The sequence below is a fragment of the Amphiura filiformis genome, chromosome 8, assembly GCF_039555335.1.
Source record: "Amphiura filiformis chromosome 8, Afil_fr2py, whole genome shotgun sequence".
NCBI lineage: Eukaryota > Metazoa > Echinodermata > Ophiuroidea > Amphilepidida > Amphiuridae > Amphiura > Amphiura filiformis.
The window spans coordinates 23,976,999-23,999,049 of record NC_092635.1 but is presented as its reverse complement, the minus strand read 5'-3'; the positions used below and the strand labels follow the sequence as shown (position 1 = coordinate 23,999,049).

General features: G+C 33.9%; 1 protein-coding gene across 1 annotated transcript in view; it reads left to right on the top strand.

The window, feature by feature from the left end:
* Window positions 1–22,051, top strand: part of LOC140158825 (sodium-dependent phosphate transporter 1-B-like) — a 68,081-nt gene that overhangs the window by 25,108 nt on the left and 20,922 nt on the right. The window lies entirely within an intron of this gene.

The following is a 22,051-nucleotide window of genomic DNA, read 5'->3' as shown; positions in this document are numbered from 1 at the left end:
TTGAAAGGCCAATAAGGCCTAATGGATATAAGTTCTTCCCTAAAAACAGAAGTAGTCCAAAACATAAATGATAATTTAGGAGACAAGACTGTGCTTGAACATTCTTGCATTCTTGACTAGTAATCTTGCCATTTTATTGGAGCTGTGTTTAGTCACATTACTTCAAAAGACCAAGAGAGCGGACGAAAAAAGTGGAACAAAATATTGAGTTTCTTTGTATCTACTGAAAGAACAGGGTTAATAAGTCTGAAAATCCAGACACAAAAATGTCATGGCTTCAAACCCTATTAATCAGCAGTTTAGAAGCCCAAAATCTTTGAAAAAATCTTTTAAAATGCGCAAGTTCTTGGGGTGATACACCAGTACCAAGGTATACCATCTGAATGAAACATAATATATTCCTTAAATTTGACTGGGGTTATGAGCTAGGGGGATATGGCTGTCAGTAGGGTCACCCATAGCCTTGATCCAAGTCTAGGTCACCCACCTTTAAACACTTCAATGTTGAATTTTAATTTTAATTGGACTCAGACTCAAATATGTCTGTCTGCGCTTTCTGTTTTTGTGTGAGTGATGAATTTTACAGAATAGTTTGGTTTTGTTTTCCTTTTACTTGCCATTGTTTTTGATATTTTGTTTTCATTTCTGACAGTAGGTGCTTTTATTTGCTGTAGTCTTGTAGGACAACCATAGTCAACATTAATGGGTAAATTTTCACGGGAAAATTTTCTGGACATGTGACCAATGCGTATCAATGTGAGTGTAACCTCAAGCCTGATCCAAATCTTTGTCATTTTGAATTGGAATAGTATACTTGGCCGCAATTTCGATAGAAATTTGTGCATTGCAAATATATTGAATATTATGCAATCTTAATTTCTTCAAAACGTAATTTGTAAAATCTACCTATGGAAACTCATACTATAATATTATTAACTTGCGACAAGTTACTTATTTTGCATCAAAGGAGGCATTCTTCCTATTCAAATACATTGGTAGACCATCCGCTGTGCTCGGGGACACATTCCATAATGCTAATATATGTGACCGTCCATCACAAACCGCTCGTAAAGTCGGCAAATTGTATTTCGAGTTACAGTGCAAAATGTGCATAAAGGTTGTATTCATATGTACCTAATGTTTGTCCTACATGTTTCTCATTTTAGTCCAGTCAAACACTAATCTTCAATCATATTGTTGAAGGGGATAACAAGCTTATACTTATGTATAGAATTAGTAAATAGCTTTAGTCTTTGTTTGCTTTTGCTAAATCCTGTTCAAGTGGTGGGTTAACCAACAATTAACAAAGAGAGGACATTCCTGAACCTCGTTGACTTGGGGATGATTTGAAGTGACCGCCAATTATGACTATTTGATATTTAATACCAGCAATGTGGAAAAAGAGAAATAATGTAGCACCAAAATAATGCACCCTTTTACTGAAGGAGCAAAGTTTAACAAGCCATAACTCCGCTTCTGGATATCGTTTGAAGTCAAATGATATATCATTGTAAAGCTTATGATATATATTTTCTAAACACAGAAGAAAACAAATTTGACCAGGGGCCGACTTTACGAGCGTTTCGTCGTGGATGGTCACATATCTGCGCCTATGGGTGTCACATGTCCAGAATATTTTCCCGTGAAAATATACCCATTAATTTAGACTGATAGAATAAATATTATTTACTGTACCTCCATTTGCAATTGGCCTTTAAGACCCAGTGGCACAAGGATTTGCAAACTCAGTACTCATCTCGTTTTGTATAAAAGTTTAATCTACTTTACCCGATAAGTAGAGAAAGACAAGTAGACAAGCGGTAATCCACTTATCACTGTTTTAAAAATCTATGTAAGTCTTAAATGTCAGACTAGTTTCCTTGGTTAGAAATGAGAAGGAAGTATTAAAGAGAGTATCTTATAAAGTCATATTTTCTTATGTCTGCCTTTAGCATTTTCACTTTGAATCTGGCCTACTTCTTTCTACAGTAGATAAGATTGAATTTTCATTCCACAATTTACTGCATTAATTACGGTATAAATTTTAATTTTTTATATGTTTAACCTTTGCTGTCGTCAGTAGATAATATTTTCATTAACGCTAAAAATACTACTTGCTGATTGGTTACCAGAAGACTGTTGTGATTTATTGAGCCAATCAGCTAGACTGCTGCCCTCAGTCGTCAACCGTCTGTATTGATGACTGAGAAAACTACGTTGAAAAAAAGTGACGGATTTTGCAACAGGATTCCTGTGGCATAGAGCGTGCGCAGTTGTGTCCAAATTTAACTTTTGACCGAGCTTGTTGTTTTAAGAACTTCAGAGCGCGATCTTGTTACAAATGGCGCGGTACAGCGATGCGGTGCACAGGCGCCGCTAGTCAGTCGCGCTATAGCGCACAACCAAAGTCGCAATTAATATTTTCAGAAGTCCGTCACGATATGGCCTGTAAGATAATCAGTCGTCACTACGCAACATAACACAGTACATGTGAAGTGTAGACGGCTGATTGGAATTAGTCTACCAATCAGCAGCATGGTGGTAGGGCTGAAGAGGATTGAACTTAATAGAAGCTGGTAGTCACTCTAATGAATATTTATTGCACAATTATGAATTAACTAATCAGAATTACAGTAAGAAAGGCATTAGCTATCTGGGGTTAAGCTTATATTACCGCTACTCTCTCTGTATTCTAGATACTACTTTCATTTTAAAATCACATTACTGTTGTTATCTACAGTAGATAAAGAGTATTGTAAAAATGGTTTACTGTTGCTATCTTCTGAAGATAGCATTTTCATTTGAAAATAATTTTACTCTTGCTATCTACTGAAGATAGCATTTTCTAAAATCACTTTACTGTTGCTATCTACTGAAGATAGCATTTCATTTGAAAATAATTTTACTCTTGCTATCTACTGAAGATAGCATTTTCTAAAATCACTTTACTGTTGCTATCTACTGAAGATAGCATTTTCTAAAATCACTTTACTGTTGCTATCTACTGAAGATAGCATTTCATTTGAAAATAATTTTACTCTTGCTATCTACTGAAGATAGCATTTTCTAAAATCACTTTACTGTTGCTATCTACTGAAGATAGCATTTCATTTGAAAAGCTCTTTACTATTGCTATCTAGTATCTACTGAAGATTGCATTTTCTTTTGCAAATTGGTTTACTTTTGCTATCTTCTGAAGATAGCATTTTCATTTGTAACTCGGTCTACTGGTACTATATTCTGAAGATAGCATTTTCATTTGAAATTCAGTTTACTCTTGCTATCTACTGAAGATAGCATTTTCATTTGAAAATCCATTAAAAAAAAGCGCAGTGATTTATAGTGTGCTACGCACAGGCACAATGCTTAGACGTTGATCCACAAGCTTCAGCACACTTTACATTTACTGTTGCTATCTACTGAAGATAGCATTTCATTTGAAAAGCTCTTTACTTTTGCAAATCGGTTTACTTTTGCTATCTTCTGAAGATATCAGTTTCATTTGCAACTAGGCCTGCTTTTGCTATCTTCTGAAGATAGCATTTTTATTTGAAAATCAGTTTACCCTTGCTATCTTCTGAAGATATCATTTTCATTTGCAACTCGGTCTGCTTTTGCTATCTTCTGAAGATAGCATTTTCATTTGCAAATCAGTTTACTGTTGCTATCTACTGGTGATAGCATTTTCAGTTGAAAATCAGTTTACTGTTGCTATCTACTGATGATAGCATTTTCATTTGCAAATCCATTTACTGTTGCTATCTACTGATGATAGCATTTTCATTTGAAAATCCATTTACTGTTGCGATCTTCTAAAGATAGCATTTTCATATGAAAAATCTGTTTACTGTTGCTACCATCTGAAAATAGCATTTTCATTTAAAAATAATGTTACTCTTGCTATCTACTGATGATAGCATTTTCTGAAATCACTTTACTGTTGCTATCTACTGAAGATAGCATTTTCTAAAATCACTTTACTGTTGCTATCTTCTGAAGATAGCATTTTCATTTGAAAATAATTTTACTCTTGCTATCTACTGAAGATAGCATTTTCTAAAATCACTTTACTGTTGCTATCTACTGAAGATAGCATTTTCTAAAATCACTTTACTGTTGCTATCTACTGAAGATAGCATTTCATTTAAAATAATTTTACTCTTGCTATCTACTGAAGATAGCATATTCTAAAATCACTTTACTGTTGCTATCTACTGAAGATAGCATTTCATTTGAAAATAATTTTACTCTTGCTATCTACTGAAGATAGCATTTTCTAAAATCACTTTACTGTTGCTATCTACTGAAGATAGCATTTCATTTGAAAAGCTCTTTACTGTTGCTATCTAGTATCTACTGAAGATTGCATTTTCTTTTGCAAATTGGTTTACTTTTGCTATCTACTGAAGATAGCATTTTCATTTGAAAATCCATTTACTGTTGCGATCTTCTAAAGATAGCATTTTCATATGAAAAATCTGTTTACTGTTGCTACCATCTGAAAATAGCATTTTCTTTTAAAAATAATGTTACTTTTGCTATCTACTGATGATAGCATTTTCTGAAATCACTTTACTGTTGCTATCTGCTGAAGATAGCATTTCATTTGAAAAGCTCTTTACTGTTGATATCTACTGATATTTTCAGTTTACTAAATCAGCAAATTGTTGGCATATAAGGTAGACTGTATTTTCTTGACTGTATTAAGCTCTTTACTGTTGCTATGAAGATAGCATTTTCTAAAATCACCCTTATGGCATTTTCATTGAAAATCGGTTTACTGTTGCTATCTACTGAAGAGAGCATTTTCATTTGAAATTCCATTCAAAACGGTCCTTGTTTAATCATATTTACAACTACTGGAATGGTCTCCCAGCTGATCTTAGAAATCTCTAGAATTTTCCTCAATTTAAATTGGGTCCAATTGACTTTTATCTTAACATGTAACTTCCTTGGTGAAATATAGCTATTTTCGATGAATTCTATTTATTGTGTTACATCATATTTTAATTATGTATATATTAATATTCTCCTAATTGTATTTGTATTTTATACTCTGGTCAATGTACTGTATAATGTTCATATTTTGCTCTTTTAGTTTGATGTGTGTATAAGGGACCCCAGTTTGTGGGCCTTGTGCCTGTTCGGGGTTACCCTTTTGCACCACACATGGTATTTTGATGTTTTTGTGCAATAAAGGTAATAAAATAAATAAAATAGTGTTGCTATTTTACTGATGATAGCATTTTCAATTTAATAAATCAGCAAATTGTTGCTATATAAAATAGGCTGTATTTTCTTCTGAACATTAGCTTGCTGCTGCTATCTGCAGCAAATAGCATTTTATATTTGAAAAACCTGTTGTTACTTTCTACTGTTGATAGCAGTTTCATCTCAAAATAGATATAATCTTCATTTTAAATAGCTTCAAATGTTGCTATCTGCAGCAGTTGGCTTTTGATTTCAAAATTGGCATGCATTTGCCATCTCTGTAGCGATTTATAGTTTTATTTTTGGTTCAGCAGTTTAGTTTTATTTAAAATGAAAGAAGTTTACTACCCATATCTCAATGTAGGTAGTATTTTCATATAAAAACATGCACTACTGTGATTATCGGTGTTTAAACAGTTAATATTAGTTTCAATGTAACTGTTTTCATTTCTGCCGGCCATTTATTGTTATTTCTAGTTTACCCCAAACGCCACAATAACATTTGAAATGTTTAATAAAAACAAACTACCTCTATTTACAGTAGATAGTATTCCATATCAAATTGTTTAAACAATTTCCATGCTTCACTGTCAATATGGAGTGGATATATATCATTATCAAGGTCTATGATGTTCAAGGTTTTTAAAAACAGGAAAAGAAGTGGAAGAATCTTAGCCCCATGGGCACTACAATGGAATTATCGGCCTTTAAGATATGGTAACAAGGGTTAGTAGGGTTGAAGGGGTTTAAGCATAATATTGCTGAGAGGTCTAAAAGTTCTATTTTGATTGGTTACTCAGATGATTGTATCATGTAATTAGCTAATTACTGGTAATGTAAAACAGGCAGTAGTGCCTGTGGGGTTAATCTCATGCCTGTATCATACTATTAATATTATACTGTAGTATTCAGCAAATTCCTTCAGCAGTGTCAGTCTGCACTTTCTGATTATCGCATAAATAGAACTAGGTCACGAGACACTACACAGCTTGACTAGCGAATGAGGTGCATATGTGATGATGACATGATTCAATTAGCCAATCAGAACCCCACTTCTGTGTTTATGCCATAAACAGCCCCAAATCAACAGACTGCTGAAGAACCTTGCTGAAAACTATAGCAGTCATAGCAATCAAAACACAAATCATCCAGTGCTAGTGGGATTGTGCAAAGCCTTCAGGCAGTTTGCTAGCAACTGTGATTTTTGTCATTCACAAGTTGATTTGAGTTCAACTGAAAGCAATTTGATGCTGGGCATGCGAGGGACTTCTGATCAGTATATCAGCTAGTCACTTTTCCGATATAGAGTGACCTACTGTAGATGCTGAATACAGGCCCGTAGCCAGGATTTTTTTTTTGTGTGGGGGGTGCTGATTATGAAAAAAGTGGACTTTTTTCCAAGAGGGGGGGGCAATTTTGTGAAAAGTGGACTTCCTTCCCCAGATTTTGACCTTTTTGACCAAAAAAGCTTTAAAACTTTTGTATGGCTGAATATATTTCTGTATAAATGTATAACCACAACTCTAAGTTTTATTTAAGCTTGATAAGTCTTATATAGCCAGACCAGCTGTGAAATTCAAATTATTTCTTAAGTGAGTAATCAAAAATTTGACCTGACCTTCTGACATGGCAAAAGGATGGAACTTTGAAAATTGAGTTATTATCATCATCAACTTGCCTGTTAGGGGCAGATCCAGACCCTGCCTCTGAAAAACCCAAAGACAAGCAATAGTGGACAGCAGCTGAAAGGACTATTCCATTTTACAGTATATGATCCCATTATGCATTGCATTACAATAATAGAACTGCACTTGCCATAGAAAATGCTCACAAAATCCTTCACTTCAGCTTCCAATTACTCACATAAATCAGGGGTGCTTAGACTTTTGTTTGACCAAATATGACCCTAAAGTATTGTGAAACTGTCCATAACTCTCAATATTTAAGCAACTCTTACTTATTTTTTTGCAACCATAGTATACTTGGATATGATCAATAATTATGCCAATTTTTCACATGTATGGTGGAATGATATGGGTCTGTAGTGGACAGCGACAACCTGTAAAATGTGCTGAGGCATGTGTCTGAGCATTTTGCCTATGTGTAGCGCACTATAAATCACTGCACTATTCTTTTCTTTTTTCTATGGCTTGATTGGTGCACCTCAAATGGGATTTCATATACTGTACTTGATCATCATAGTTATAAATTTGAGTGATCCTTGACAAAAAATCAGTTGTTCAATGACCTTTCTTTTAACAAAACAAAGTATTGAAAAGGACCTACAATGCAATTAAATTGATCAATTGTATTCTATTGTCCAGGTAGGGCAGAATGAGTAGGATATTTCAATATTGGTTTTCTCAAATAATGAGGAATACTGTTGCCAGTACACATCTATCTGTAAATTTCACATTAAAAAACAGCAGCAAAATTCTAGCATTTCCTGAAATTTCAAGGTCCGTTTGACTTTTCTAGTTTGATGAAAACATAACAACCCATTTAAAGTCAATGTACGGAGAAGCCTGTTGTTTTGAAATCTCTGTTTTGAAATCTCTGTTGTTTTGAAATGTACCAGTGAGTACCACCCATCTCTTGATTTCAACATAATGACACATTACACCAGTGGTAATCGTTATTGTATATGCTGGGTCCCTGTTGATTATTTCAACAATTATTTAGATAGCTTGAAACATTATCACCTTGATGTACGAAGTACCAGTGTAACCAAATACGAATACGTTTTTGGGGAGTTCTGATATAACTTGTTATATTGGTAATAATAAATAAGGGACTACTGGGCAGAATAAATTGGTAAATTATGTATTAAAAGAGAAAATAAAGTGGAAATTCAATCCTTGTTGCGTTAGTAATATACCCTTTCAGTGCTAGTAGAATTAACACATCAACAAAAATACAAAGATAATAAACAAAATTTTAAAAAAAAGTTTTTATTTTCCATGACCATACTTAAATCTGTATGAAAATTGCATTCAAATGAGCACAGGTATGCATAGTATCTATTCATTGACTCTTTATACACACTTTACTTAAGTTGTAACAAATTTAAAACCTTGAGAGAATTGTTTGTATGTAAATAATATATTCCCAGTGGAGTACAATATGAGAATGTTATCACATTCTTGCAATTTGGTGTCATTATATCTCATTTAGAATAATATTTCTGCAGTTCAACTTCCTATTTTAAGGACAAAGGCCTATTTTTCATATGTCTCAAATTGCTAACAGCAAATTGCCGCAAATTTCCTCACCATTTTACTAGATCCAATAACATATTCAAGTTTTCATGGACAAAGGTGGCAAATTTGACAAACTAAACTAGTTTTGTGTAAAAAAGGCTTTGAACCTTTATTACACTGTGAGTATTAATGCCATGTCATGGATACAGTCAATTGTACCAACGCTGTAAAACTTAAAGGTATATTTCGTGATTCGCTTATACAGAATTATCGTAAAAATAATCAATTCAGTTTTTTGCACCTTTGTTAGTAGCATAGATGTACTAACATAGCATGCAAGTGCTAAGCCGAAAGTTGTGTATCAAAGACAAAATAAGACATTTTACATGAAACTGTAATTTCTCAACTTCAGTAGAGAAATTAGCTGATGTTTTCAGAAATTATTAAGTAGACAAATCCAGAATATTACTCACATCTTTATTTTCGCCATCTTGGATGATGGCTTTCTCAAAAGTGATTTGGTTCACTGCTCCTGTGGAACTGGCTGTAGCCTCATTCCCAGTGTGCGATGGTGCAAGCAGTGAATCGTATATATATATATACTTGATGAACTTTTGAACTATAATTTTATGGACAATCCTGATGAATCTATTTGCGGCATTGATATATTCTACTCTATTTGACGCTATGCAATTAAGTAAGATATATGATGTTGAGTTAGCAAAGTTGACAGGGGTGCTTATTAGGAGATAGCATTTATCCCGTCAAATACAGTATAATAATAATACTTCAAGCAGGAAGGAGCCAGAGTCACACCCAAGAGGCATGCAAGGGAAAGTAAGACATGTAACAGGGGAAGGATGGTCCTAAAAATGATGCAGGAATAACTTCCACCTCTCCTCACTGATAGATAAGAAAGTATTAAGCATATAGCTACTTGTAAAGAGCATGAAAGATATACAAACAAATTAATTGAAGTTATGCACCAAATAGCATGGTGCAGCATTTACGGTACTCACTGTGGTGCATGAGGTGTCGGGTTTAATTCCCGGTGGTGGCAACTTACTGTAGTATTGGCCTTGGGGAAAATAAAAGTCTGACCTTATTTGGTAGCATCTACAGATTGAATTCAGATTTCCATTTGGAATTGGGTAAATGAATCTCCTTCAGAGAGGGCTGTTAAGCCACAGGTCCCATGTACATCAGAAATTGTACTAGCTGTCCCATTCTTTCCTAGCTGTGGGTTTGTTAAGGGATGTTCCCTGTATAGTGTTTCACATTGAGATACCTCTGAGACATTGTCTTATAATGGAATTGTGTCATGTGAATATAGTAAAAGTGGTGGCAATGAACTGAACTCTCCAAGGTCAACCCAAATTTAAACAGTATTATTGATGTTTTCCTTATTTATGTCTATGCATGGGAGAAGCCAGGGGGCAGAAATATGTCTTTGTCTTTAATGTTACAGTGTCACCGCTATCAAGTGATTAAGATTCAGCTCTTCAGCTTGATATTTAATATCATTTACATTTTGTTTGTAACATTGAATGGGTAAAGAATAAGCTGTAATTTTACAATATTCGCTGTTGTAGTGTGACATCAAAATCAATTGTTATCGGGTCAATCAATCTATGTTCAGAACCACCATCAATATTATCTTACACAAAGTCATGTGTTGCTGACAGGTGCGCAAATCAAGCGTGAACCAATAACTAAGGTATAAATCATTCAGTGCGATAGTGAATTGATAAATATTGTCATTAATATTCTTCAAAAGTTGGTGACTTTACATCAACTCTTATTTTCAAGGACACTCCATGCATCTTAAGCTGCCAATTATCTGATCAGTTCCAAGCATCATCTGTACTTTGATGTTTCAAAATCAATATTACAAAGCAATTTTACTTTTAGTAATGAAAGATCCTCCAAGGTTTCTGATATTAAATGATGCATGGGTGGGACTTGTGAGAGTAATAGGCGTCTAAAAGGCGTCATGTTGTTTAACAATGCCATTACTGATAGTAACAGTTTAACAATGGTCATCACTGTTTTTTTGTTTAATCTTGTGCATCCCAATTGCAGCCTTTGTATCAGGACACAGGATAATAATTTCCAGTTTCTTATTTTTTGCACCAGGGTCAAAGAGCAAAATTGTAATATTGATTATTGGGAGTAGCCTTGTTGGTTTTCTTCTATTTCTTGCTCTATTTTCTTCCTTTTAACATGGAAAGAAAGGATCTGTGCTTGTAACAATAAGGGCAAGCATGCTTTTATAGGCTAAGCTAGCATGATTTTTGCATAGGTATACATGCCGATTGTGGATTTTTCATGCACCAGATTTGTTTCCACAAACAAACAAATAAATCATGCCATATAAGTTTAGTGATTGAACTTTGAATACTTGCACAGAAGTGAGCTAGGATTTCATTTTCAAAGAAGTTCAAAATGATTTAACTTTTGGATGAACAATTAAATTGTGGTATTTTATTTTCTTAACAATATTGTGTTGAGTGATTGAAATTGATCAGATTTTTGAAGTGTTGGTTATTATTTAGGTTTGCATGTACTGCAGGACATCTAGGAGCTTCTTCTGGGGCATAATAGTAGTGTCAGTAGTTGCATGTGCCTTGGATTTCACAGGTTGTAACTTAGATAACTGAAGTATTACAGCCTTGTGGGACAGGCACTGTTGTAAGAATATCCGTTAGAGGCAGTTATGTGTCTGTAAGAAATCTAATGTGGATATTATAAGACCAAAGGATGCTGTTCACTCATTCCTCATCAAAACAAAGTTGTTGTTAATATTAATTTAATATATCCAACTTCCTATTTGAAAGAAATTGGAAGCCAAACTTGTAGGTGCTCTAAGCAGTTGATAATTAGAATTGGGTCACTTACCATGCATGAAAATGTGAAACTGGTTCATTGCTAGAGTGAAAATGTCATAATGGCATTGTGGAACTGGGAAAAGCAGTTTAAAATGTGAAAGTGTTATAGGACCCATAGTGTGGAATTGGATAACTTTATATGTGTTTCTTAGATTTGGTGATATTTGACGATAATTTGGACTGGGTTCCCATAGGTGCTTGAAAAATCACTGAATTTTAAAACAGTAAAACTAAACATTGTGGAATTAATTTCAAAGATAGCAGGCAAACTTTATAAAATAGATAGAGAAAACAAAACAAAACATTGTTTGCACATTAAAGTGGGAATGGAGGTTGGCTTGAGGTCGGTTAGTTGGAGACTGATTTGTATGTAACTCTGTTGGGTCTGGAATTTTGGCATAAGATCTTTGAAAAGTCATGGAATTTTATCATTTAAAGTCTGTGTTGTTAAATTTGCACTGAAAACCCGGACTTAAGTAGCAATAATTGCAATTTTATGTTGAGGTCAAAACCAGTTTTAAGTGCACTTATACTTACCTGTCTGTATCCATCCGTAATCCGTACCTCAAGGTACGTATATTAGACAATACTATATGCATACTGTTTGTTATCCTCTTGTGTTTTAAAGCATAACCTTTGACCCTAGTTGATCTAATCATTGAGAACCACTTACATTATATTTCGGCCATGATTGAGGAATCTTGAGCCTTATGGGTCTGTCTGTGTCCAGCAGCATATTATTAATGATTTCCGTTAGAGATGATAATAAATATAGTCTGCAAGGAAACTGAAGTGGATAAATACAAAATCAAATAGGAAGTGGTGATTTGGTCCATCTCGGTTATTTTCTTCTAATGAAATAGGAATTAATATGTGGGTTTATTGGTGTACACAAAGATCATGATAAAGAGTTCTTGTTACATACAGAGGATATTATTTTGTTTATAAAAAAAACAAGTTGCATTAACCAAGTATTTTATCAATTTGATTGGATTGTAATAAGATTGAAATCTTTTGCACCTATTAGTAACAAATAGTACTTGGTTTAGGTGCATTTTTTCTTTTTTATAAAGTTCCCAATTTGTAAAAAGTTGTACTTTCCTGAGAATTTAGATTTTGACAAACAGTTTTTTTTTTCAAGAGCCATACAAAGTCTTTCAAAAATTTTCAAAAGTACAACTCATGAAGTCAACAGTATAAACTGCAAGTGCATTAACATACAGAGTGTTTCTCAATACAGCAAACCCATTACCAATATGCCTTTCACTGGTATCCAGGCGGTTTCCATTTACGAGCACTGGAACATTGTATGCTTAGCAGTATGCAACATGGTTCAAACTTAGATTGATTGATTTTGGCATGCTTTGTTGAGCTGATATAACAGTATGGGCAATTCTACAGAGCTGCAACAGGTTGACCCATATTGGACATGGTAAAGGTTCTCAGTTGAAACTGGCTTCAGAGGGAAAAATGAATTGATAACATAACAAAATATTATACATTTCTAAGACTTCCTTTTCCATTGAAATTCTACTGAAAATGTTCATGCATTGCCGGGTCTGCTGTTTAGGGTGTTGCTATGGGTATGTGATCTCCTTTCAGCCAATGAGAGTTGCTCTCACTCATCGGTGCTAGGTCACACAGATTGCGAATTGTTTTCATTACATTTTTGGTTAGCAATCGGATAGATGGAAAAAATATCATGCCTTAATTTTGACTGGGGTTATAATAGAGTACTTTTGATGACAACTAAATTAATCCAGGTACCCTGCATTCACAAAATTATCACAAAATGGAGTTTGAGCAAATAAATTACCGATACAAGCATATACAAAAAAAGTAGTATTGAAAGACCAATCTATTGTATTGGAATATTTATGGCTGCTTGGTATTAAATTAGCTTTCATCACAAACACTGTATATGCTTGTAGACAAGGTTTTACGGTACTTTGTTTTTGTTTTCATTTTGTGTTCCATTGTCTTTGGCATTTCGTTTTCATTCCTGACAGTCTATTATTTGCTGTGCATGTAGTCATGGAATCAACTATAGAATTAATGTTATTTTCTGTACCACATTTTGCAATTGGCCTTTAAGGCCCAGTGGCAAGAGGATTTGCAAACCCAGTACTCATCTTGTTTTGTATAAAAGTTTAAGCTACTTTACCCGATAAGTAGAGAAAGACAAGTAGACAAGCGTGGTAATCCACTTATCACTGTTTTAAAATTCTATGTAAGTCTTAGTTTCCTTGGTTAGAAATAAGGAAGTATTAAAGACAGTATCTTATATAAACTTATATTTTCTTATGTCTGCCTTAGATAGCATTTTCACTTTGAAACTGGCCTACTTCTTTCTACAGTAAATAAGATTCCACAATTCTACAATTTACTACATTAATTACGGTATAAAGTTTCATTTTTTATATGTATACCCTTTGTTGCCGTCAGCAGATAATATTTTCATTAACGCCAAAAATACTACTTGCTGATTGGTTACCAGAAGACTGCTGTGATCTATTGAGCCAATCAGCAGCATGGGAAAAATGGTGGTAGGGCTGAGAGGATTGAAACTGTATTTTAAGTAATATTTATTGCATAATTATTGCATAATTATTATTTATGAATTAACTAATCAGAATTATAGTAAAAAAGCATTAGCTATCTGGGGTTAAGCTTATATTACTGCTACTCTCTCTGTAGTACTTTCATTTTAAAATCACATTATTGTTGCTATCTACAGTAGATAAATATTATTGTAAAAATGGTTTACTGTTGCTGTCTTCTGAAGATAGCATTTTCATTTGAAAATTAGTTTACTCTTGCTATCTACTGAAGATATTATATTCATTTGTAACTCGTCTACTTTTGCTGTCTTCTGAAGATAGCATTTCATTTGAAAATCAATTTACTGTTGCTATCTACTGAAGATAGCATTTCATTTGAAAATCAATTTACTGTTGCTATCTTCTGAAGATAGCATTTCATTTGAAAAGCTCTTTACTGTTGCTATCTAGTATGTACTGAAGATAGCATTTTCATTTGAAAATAATTACTTTTGCTATCTTCTGAAGATAGCATTTTCATTTGAAAATCAGTTAACTCTAGCTATCTACTGAAGGTAGCATTTTCATTTGCAACTCTCCTTGTGCTATCTGCTGAAGATAGCATTTTCATTTGCAAATCAGTTTAATGTTGTTATCTACTGATGATAGCATTTTCATTTGAAAATCAGTTTACTGTTGCTATCTTCAAAAGATAGCATTTTCATTTGGAATTCTGTTTGCTGTTGCTATCATCTGAAAATAGCATTTTCATTTGAAAATAATTTGACAATTTATAGTTTTATTTTTGGTTTGGCAGTTTAGTTTTATTTAAAATGAAAGAAGTTTACTACCCATATCTCAATGTAGGTAGTATTTGCATATAAAACATGCAAGTCTGTGATTATCGGTGGTTAAACAGTTAATATTAGTTTCAATGTAACTGTTTTCATTTCTGCCGGCCATCTATTGTTATTTCTATTTTACCCCGAACTCCACAATAACATTTGAAATGTTTAATAAAAACAAACTACCTCTATTTACAGTAGATAGTATTCCATATCAAATTGTTTAAACAATTTCCATGCTTCACTGTCAATATTGAGTGGATATATATTATTATCAAGGTCTATGATGTTCAAGGTTTTTAAAAACAGGAAATGAAGTGGAAGAAACTTAAACCCATGGGCACTACCAGTGGAATAATCGGCCTCTAAGAACTATTTTGATTGGTTACAAAGAAGGCTATATCATGTATTGAACCAATCAGAGATATGGTAACAATGGTTAGTAGGGTTGAAGGGGTTTAAGCTTATAATTGCTGAGAGGTCTAAAAGTTCTATTTTGATTGGTTACTCAGATGATTATATCATGTAATTAGCAAATTACTGACAATGTAAAACAGGCAGTAGTGCCTGTGGGGTTAATCGCATGCCTGTATCATAGTATTGTATTCAGCCAATTCCTTCAGCGGTGTCTGTCTGCTTTTTCTGATTATTGCATAAAAAGAAGTAGATCATGCGATACACAGCAAATTATGTGCATATGTGATGATAATGTGATTCAATTAGCCAATCAGAATCCCACTTCTTTGTTTTTTATGCCATAACAGCCCCAAATTGACAGACTGCTGAAGAACCTTGCTGAAAACTATAGCAGTTGTAGCAATCAAAACACAAATCATCCAGTGCTAGTGGGATTGTGCAAAGCCTTCAGGCAGTTTGCTAGCAACTGTGATTTTTGTCATTCACAAGTTGATTTGAGTTCAACTGAAAGCAATTTAATGCTGGGCATGCGAGGGACTTCTGATCAGTAGTCACTTTTCCAATATAGAGTGACCTACTGTAGATGCTGAATACAGTATTTTGTGTGTGTGTGTGTGGGGGGGGGGTTGCTGATTTTGAAAAAGTGGACTTTTTCTGGGGGGCAATTTTGTAAAAGGTGGACTTCCTTCCCCAAATTTGGACCTTTTTTGACCAAAAAGCTTTAAAAATCCAATTTTTTTGTGAGTAATCAAAAATCTGACATGACGTGATCTTACATGGCAAAAGGATTGAAAATTGAGTTATTATTATTATCAGCTTGCCTGTTAGGGGCAGATCCAGGCCTCTCCTCTGAAAAACCCAAAGACATTAAGCAATAGTGGACAGCAGCTGAATGGACTATCCCATTATGCTTTGCCTTACAATAATAGAACTGCACATGCCATAGAAAATGCTCACAAAATCCCTCACTTCAGCTTCAAATTACTCACATAAATCAGAGGTGCTTAGACTTTTGTTTGAACAAATATGACCCTGATGTATTGTGAAACTGTCCATAACTCTCAATATTTAAGCAGCTCTTAATATTTTGTTGTATACATAATATGGAGCAATCAGGTCCTCTACAATGCATGATGGGATCGTCAATATTGGTTTTCTCAAATAATGAGAAATAATGTTGTCAGTGCACATCTGTCTGTAAATTTTACATTAGAAAAACAACAGCAAAAATCTAGCATTTCCTGAAATTTCAAGGTCCGTTTGACTTTTCTAGTTTGAAGAAAACATAACAACCCATTTAAAGTCAATGTACGGAAAAGCCTGTACAAATCTCTGTTGTTTTGAAATGTACCAGTGAGTACCACCCATCTCTTGATTTCAACATAATGACACATTACACAAGTGGTAATCGTTATTGTATATGCTGGGTCCCTGTTGATTATTTCAACAATTATTTAGATAGCTTGAAACATTATCACCTTGATGCACAAAGTACCTGTGTAACCAAATACTAATACGTTTTTGGGGAGTTCTGATATAACTTGTTATATTGGTAATAATAAATAAGGGACTACTGGGCAGAATAAATTGGTAAATTATGTATTAAAAGAGAAAATAAAGTGGAAATTCAATCCTTGTTGCGTAAGTAATATAACCCTTTCAGTGCTAGTAGAATTAACATATCAACAAAAATACTAAGATAATAAAAATGTTTTTTTAAACTTTCTTGTTTACCATGACCATACTTTAATCATATGAAAATTGCATTCAAATGAGCACAGGTATGCATAGTATCTGTTCAATGGCTCTTTATACACACTTTGCTTTAATTGTAACAAATTTAAAACCTTCAGAGAGTTTTTTGTATGTAATAATATATTCCCAGTTGAGTACAATATGAGAATGTTATCACATTCTTGCAATTTGGTGTCATTATATCTCATTTACAATAAAATGTCTGTGGTTCAACTTCCTATTTTCCTATGTCTCAAATTGCTAACAGTAAATTGCAGCAACTTGATCCTCACCATTTTACTGTATCCAATAACATATTCAAGTTTTCATGGACAAAGGTGGCAAGTTTGACAAACTAAACTAGTTTTGTGTGAAAACAGCTTTGAACCTTTATTACACTGCAAGTATTAATGCCATGTCATGGATACAGTCAATTGTACCAAACACTGTAACACTTAAAGGTATATTCAGTGATTTGGTTATTCAAAATAATCGTAAAAATCATCAAAATTCAGTTTTTTGCACCTTTGTTAGTAGCATAGATGTACTAACATAGCCTGCAAGTGCTAAGCCCAAAGCTTTGTAAAAAGACAAAATAGGACATTTTGCATGAAACTGTAGAGACATTAGCTATATTTTCAGAAATTATTAGGTAGACAAATCCAGACTATATTACTCACATCTTTAGCTTTCACCATCTTGGATGATGGCTTTCTCAAAAGTGACTTGGTTCACTGCTCCTGCGGAACTAGCTTTAGCCTCATTCCCAGTGTGCGATGGTGCAAGCAGTGAATCGTATGATGAACTTTTGAACTGTAATTTTATGGACAATCATGCTGAATCATACTCCATTTGACATTATAAGTGCACTTGGCAATTAAGTAAGATATCTGATGTTAGCAAAGTTGACAGGGGTGCTTATTAGGAGAGAGCACTTATCTGGTCAAATACGGTTTAATAATAATACTTCAAGCAGGAAGGAGCCAGAGTCACACCCAAGAGGCATGCAAGGGAAAGTAAGACATGCACTCAAGAACTATAACAGGGGAAGGATGGTCCCAAAAATTATGCAGGAATAACTTTCCTCACTTATAGAACAGAAAGTATTAAGCATAGCTACCTGTAAAGAGCATGCAAGATATACAAGCAAATTAATTAAAGTTATGCACCAAATAGCATGGTGCAGCAGTTACGGTACTCACTGTGGTGCATGAGGTTTAATTTTCTTTGGTGGCAACTTTCTGAAGTATTGGCCTTGGGAAAAATGAAACATTTAAGTCTGACCTAAATTGATAGCATCTACATATTGAATTCAGACTTCCATTTGGAATTGGGTAAATGAATGGGTGCCATCCTTCAGAGAGGAATGTTAAGGGTAGATGTGATATTGTTGGTCGAAGCAGCCAAAATATCAATTTTCAATATCTAAATCAATATATAATTGAAATATAACACTTTGATGTTTTGCAGAAGTTCATTCTACAATCATTCTTTGAAAACTTGCTTGATTTATTGTTGTTTATGAGTTATGTACATTTTACAAAAGTGTTGTTGTTCCAGCCCTCTTTACAACATAACTCAAGAACCACAAGACCTACAAAAGTATATTTGTGATATTTGAATTCTTCTACACACTTACTATGAAATGATCAATGCAATTTTTGCCAAAGCTTACTATCATTACGCAAGATGATGTGAACTACCAAATCGCAAAAGTTTAAAATAGTTGCTAACCTTAAGCCACAGGTCCCATATACATCAGAAATTGTACTGACTGTCCCAATGTGTCCTAGCTGTGGGTTTGTTAAGGGATGCTCCCTGTATAGTGTTTCACATTGAGATACCTCTGAGACATTGTCTTATAATGGAATTGTGTCATATGAATATAGTAAAAGTGGTGGCAATGAACTGAACTCTCCAAGGTCAACCCAAATTTAAACAGTACTATTGATGTTTTGCCTATGCCTTTGAGAAGCCAGGAGGCAGAAATAGGTCTTTGCCTGTAATGTTACAGTGTCACCGCCGTCAAGTGATTAAGATTCAGCACTTCAGCTTGATGTTTAATATCATTTACATTTTGTTTGTAACATTGAATGGGTACTGAAAAGAATATGCTGTAAATTTACGGTATATAGTATGACATCAAAATCAATTGTTGTCAGGTCAATCAATCTATGTTCAGAACCACCATTACAATTATCAAACACAAAGTCATGTGTTGCTGACAGGTGCGCAAATCAAGCGTAAACTAATAACTAAGGTATGAATCATTCAGTGCGATGGTGAATTGATAATATTGTCATTAATATTCTTCAAAAGTTGGTGACTTTACATCAAATCTTATTTTCAAGGACACTCCATGCATCTTAAGCTGGCAATATCTGATCAGTTTCAAGCATCATCTGTACTTTGATGTTTCAAAATCAATATTACAAAGCAATTTTACTTTTAGCAATGAAAAATATCCTCCAAGGTTTTTTGATATTAAATGATGCATGGGTGGGACTTGTGAGAGTAATAGTATCATCTACGAGATGCCATATTGTTTAACAATGCCATTAATGATAGTAACAGTTTAACAGTGGCACGGGATAAGAATTTCCAGTTTCTTATTTCTTTCCCCAAGGTCTATAAGAGTAAAATTGTTATATTGATTATTGGGAGTAGCCTTCTTGGTTTCCTTCTATTTCTTGCTTTATTTTCTTCCTTTTAACAAGGAAAGAAAGGATCGGTGGTTTTAACAAAAAGGGCAAGCATGCTTTTATAGGCTAAGCTAGCATGATTTTAACATAGGTATACATGTAGATGTGGATTTTTCATGGACCAAGTTTGTTTCCACAAACAAACAAATAAATCATGTCATATAAGTTTAGTGATTGAACTTTTAATACTTGCACAAGTGAGCTAGGATTTCATTTTCAAAGAAGTTCAAAATGATTTAAATTTTGGATGAGCAATAAAATTGTAGTATTTTATTTTCTTAACAATATTGTGTTGAGTGATTGAAATCGATCAGATTTTTTGAAGTGTTTGGTTATTATTTAGGTTTGCATGTGCTGCAGGACATCTAGGAGCTTCTTCTGGGGCATAATAGTAGTGTCAGTAGTTGCACGTCTCTTGGATTTCACAGGTTGTAACTTAGATAATTGAAGTATTACAGCCTTGTGGGACAGGCACTGTTGTAAGAATATCTGTTGAGGCAGTTATGTGTCTGTAAGAAAACTAATGTGGATATAATAAGACCAAAGGATGCTGTTCACCATAGGCGTAGATCCGGGGGATGGGGGGATGGGGGGGTTTATTGTTATATTGATTATTGGGAGTAGCCTTCTTGGCTTCCTTCTATTTCTTACTCTATTTTCTTCCTTTTAACAAGGAAAGAAAGGATCTGTGCTTGTAACAATAAGGGCAAGAATGCTTTTATAAGCTAAGCTAGCATGATTTTTGCATAGGTGTATACATGCTTCATGGATTTTTTATGGACCAGGTTTGTTTCCACAAACAAACAAATAAATCATGCCATATAAGTTTAGTGATTGAACTTTTAATACTTGCACAAGTGAGCTAGGATTTCATTTTCAAAGAAGTCCAAAATGATTAAAATTTTGGATGAGCAATAAAATTGTAGTATTTTATTTTCTTAACAATATTGTGTTGAGTGATTGAAATCGATCAGATTTTTTGAAGTGTTTGGTTATTATTTAGGTTTGCATGTGCTGCAGGATATCTAGGAGCTTCTTCTGGGGCATTAGTAGTGTCAGTAGTTGCACGTCTCTTGGATTTCACAGGTTGTAACTTAGATAATTGAAGTATTACAGCCTTGTGGGACAGGCACTGTTGTAAGAATATCCATTAGAAGCAGTTATGTGTCTGTAAGAAAACTAATGTGGATATTATAAGACCAAAGGATGCTGTTCACTCATTCCTCATCAAAACAAAGTTGTTGTTAATATTAATTTAATATATCCAACTTCCTATTTGACTGAAATTGGAAGCCAAACTTGTAGGTGCTTTAAGCAGTTGATAATTAGAAATGGGTCACTTACCATGCATCAAAATGTGAAACTTGGCAAAACTGGTTCATTGCTGAAGTGAAAATGTCAGAGTGGCATTGTGGAACTGGGAAAAGCAGGTTAAAAAGTGAAAGTGTTGTAGGGTGTGGAATTGGATAACTTTATGTGTGTTTCTTAGATTTGGTGATATTTGATGATAATTTAGACTGAGTTCCCATAGGTGCATGCTTGAAATATCACTGAATTTTAAAACAGTAAAACTTCACATTGTGAAATTCATTTCAAAGATAGCATGCAAATTTTGTAAAACAGAGAAAACAAAACAAAACATTGTTTGCACATTAAAGTGGGAATTGAGATGGGCTTGAGGTGGTTTAGATGCAGACTGATTTGTATGTTACTGTGTGGCCACACCTGTTGACATTCTGTGGGTCTGGAATTTTAGCATTAGATCTTTGATAAGTCTTGCAATTTTATCATTTCTGTGTTGTAAAATTTGCACCGAATGCCTCGACTTAAAGTAGCAATAATTGCAATTATTTGTTGAGGTCAAAACCAGTTTTAAGTGTACTTATACTTACCTGTCTGTATCCATCCGTAATACGTACCTCAAGGTACGTATATTAGACAATGCTATATGCATACTGTTTGTTATTCTCTTGTGTTTTAAAGCATAGCCTTTGACCCTAGTTGATCTAATCATATAGAACCACTTTATACATTGTATTTCGGCCATGATTGAGGAATCTTGAGCCTTATGGGTCTGTCTGTGTCCAGCAGCATATTATTAATGATTTCCGTTAGAGATGATAATAAATATAGTCTGCAAGGAAACTGAAGTGCATGGATAATACAAAATCAAATAGGAAGTGGTGATTTTGGTCCATCTTGGTTTTTTTCTTCTAATGAAATAGGAATTTGAGGGTTTATTGGTGTCCACAAAGATCATGATAAAGAGTTCTTGTTACATACAGAGGATATTATTTTGTTTATAAAAAACCTGCACGTTGCATTAACCAAGTATTTTATCAATTTGATTGGATTGTAATAAGATTGAAATCTTTTGCACCTATTAGTAACAAGTAGTTCTTGGTTTAGGTGCATTTTTTCTTTTTGATAAAGTTCCCAATTTGTAAAAAGTTGTACTTTCCAGAGAATTTAGATTTTGACAAACAGTAATTTTTTTTCAAGAACCATACAAAG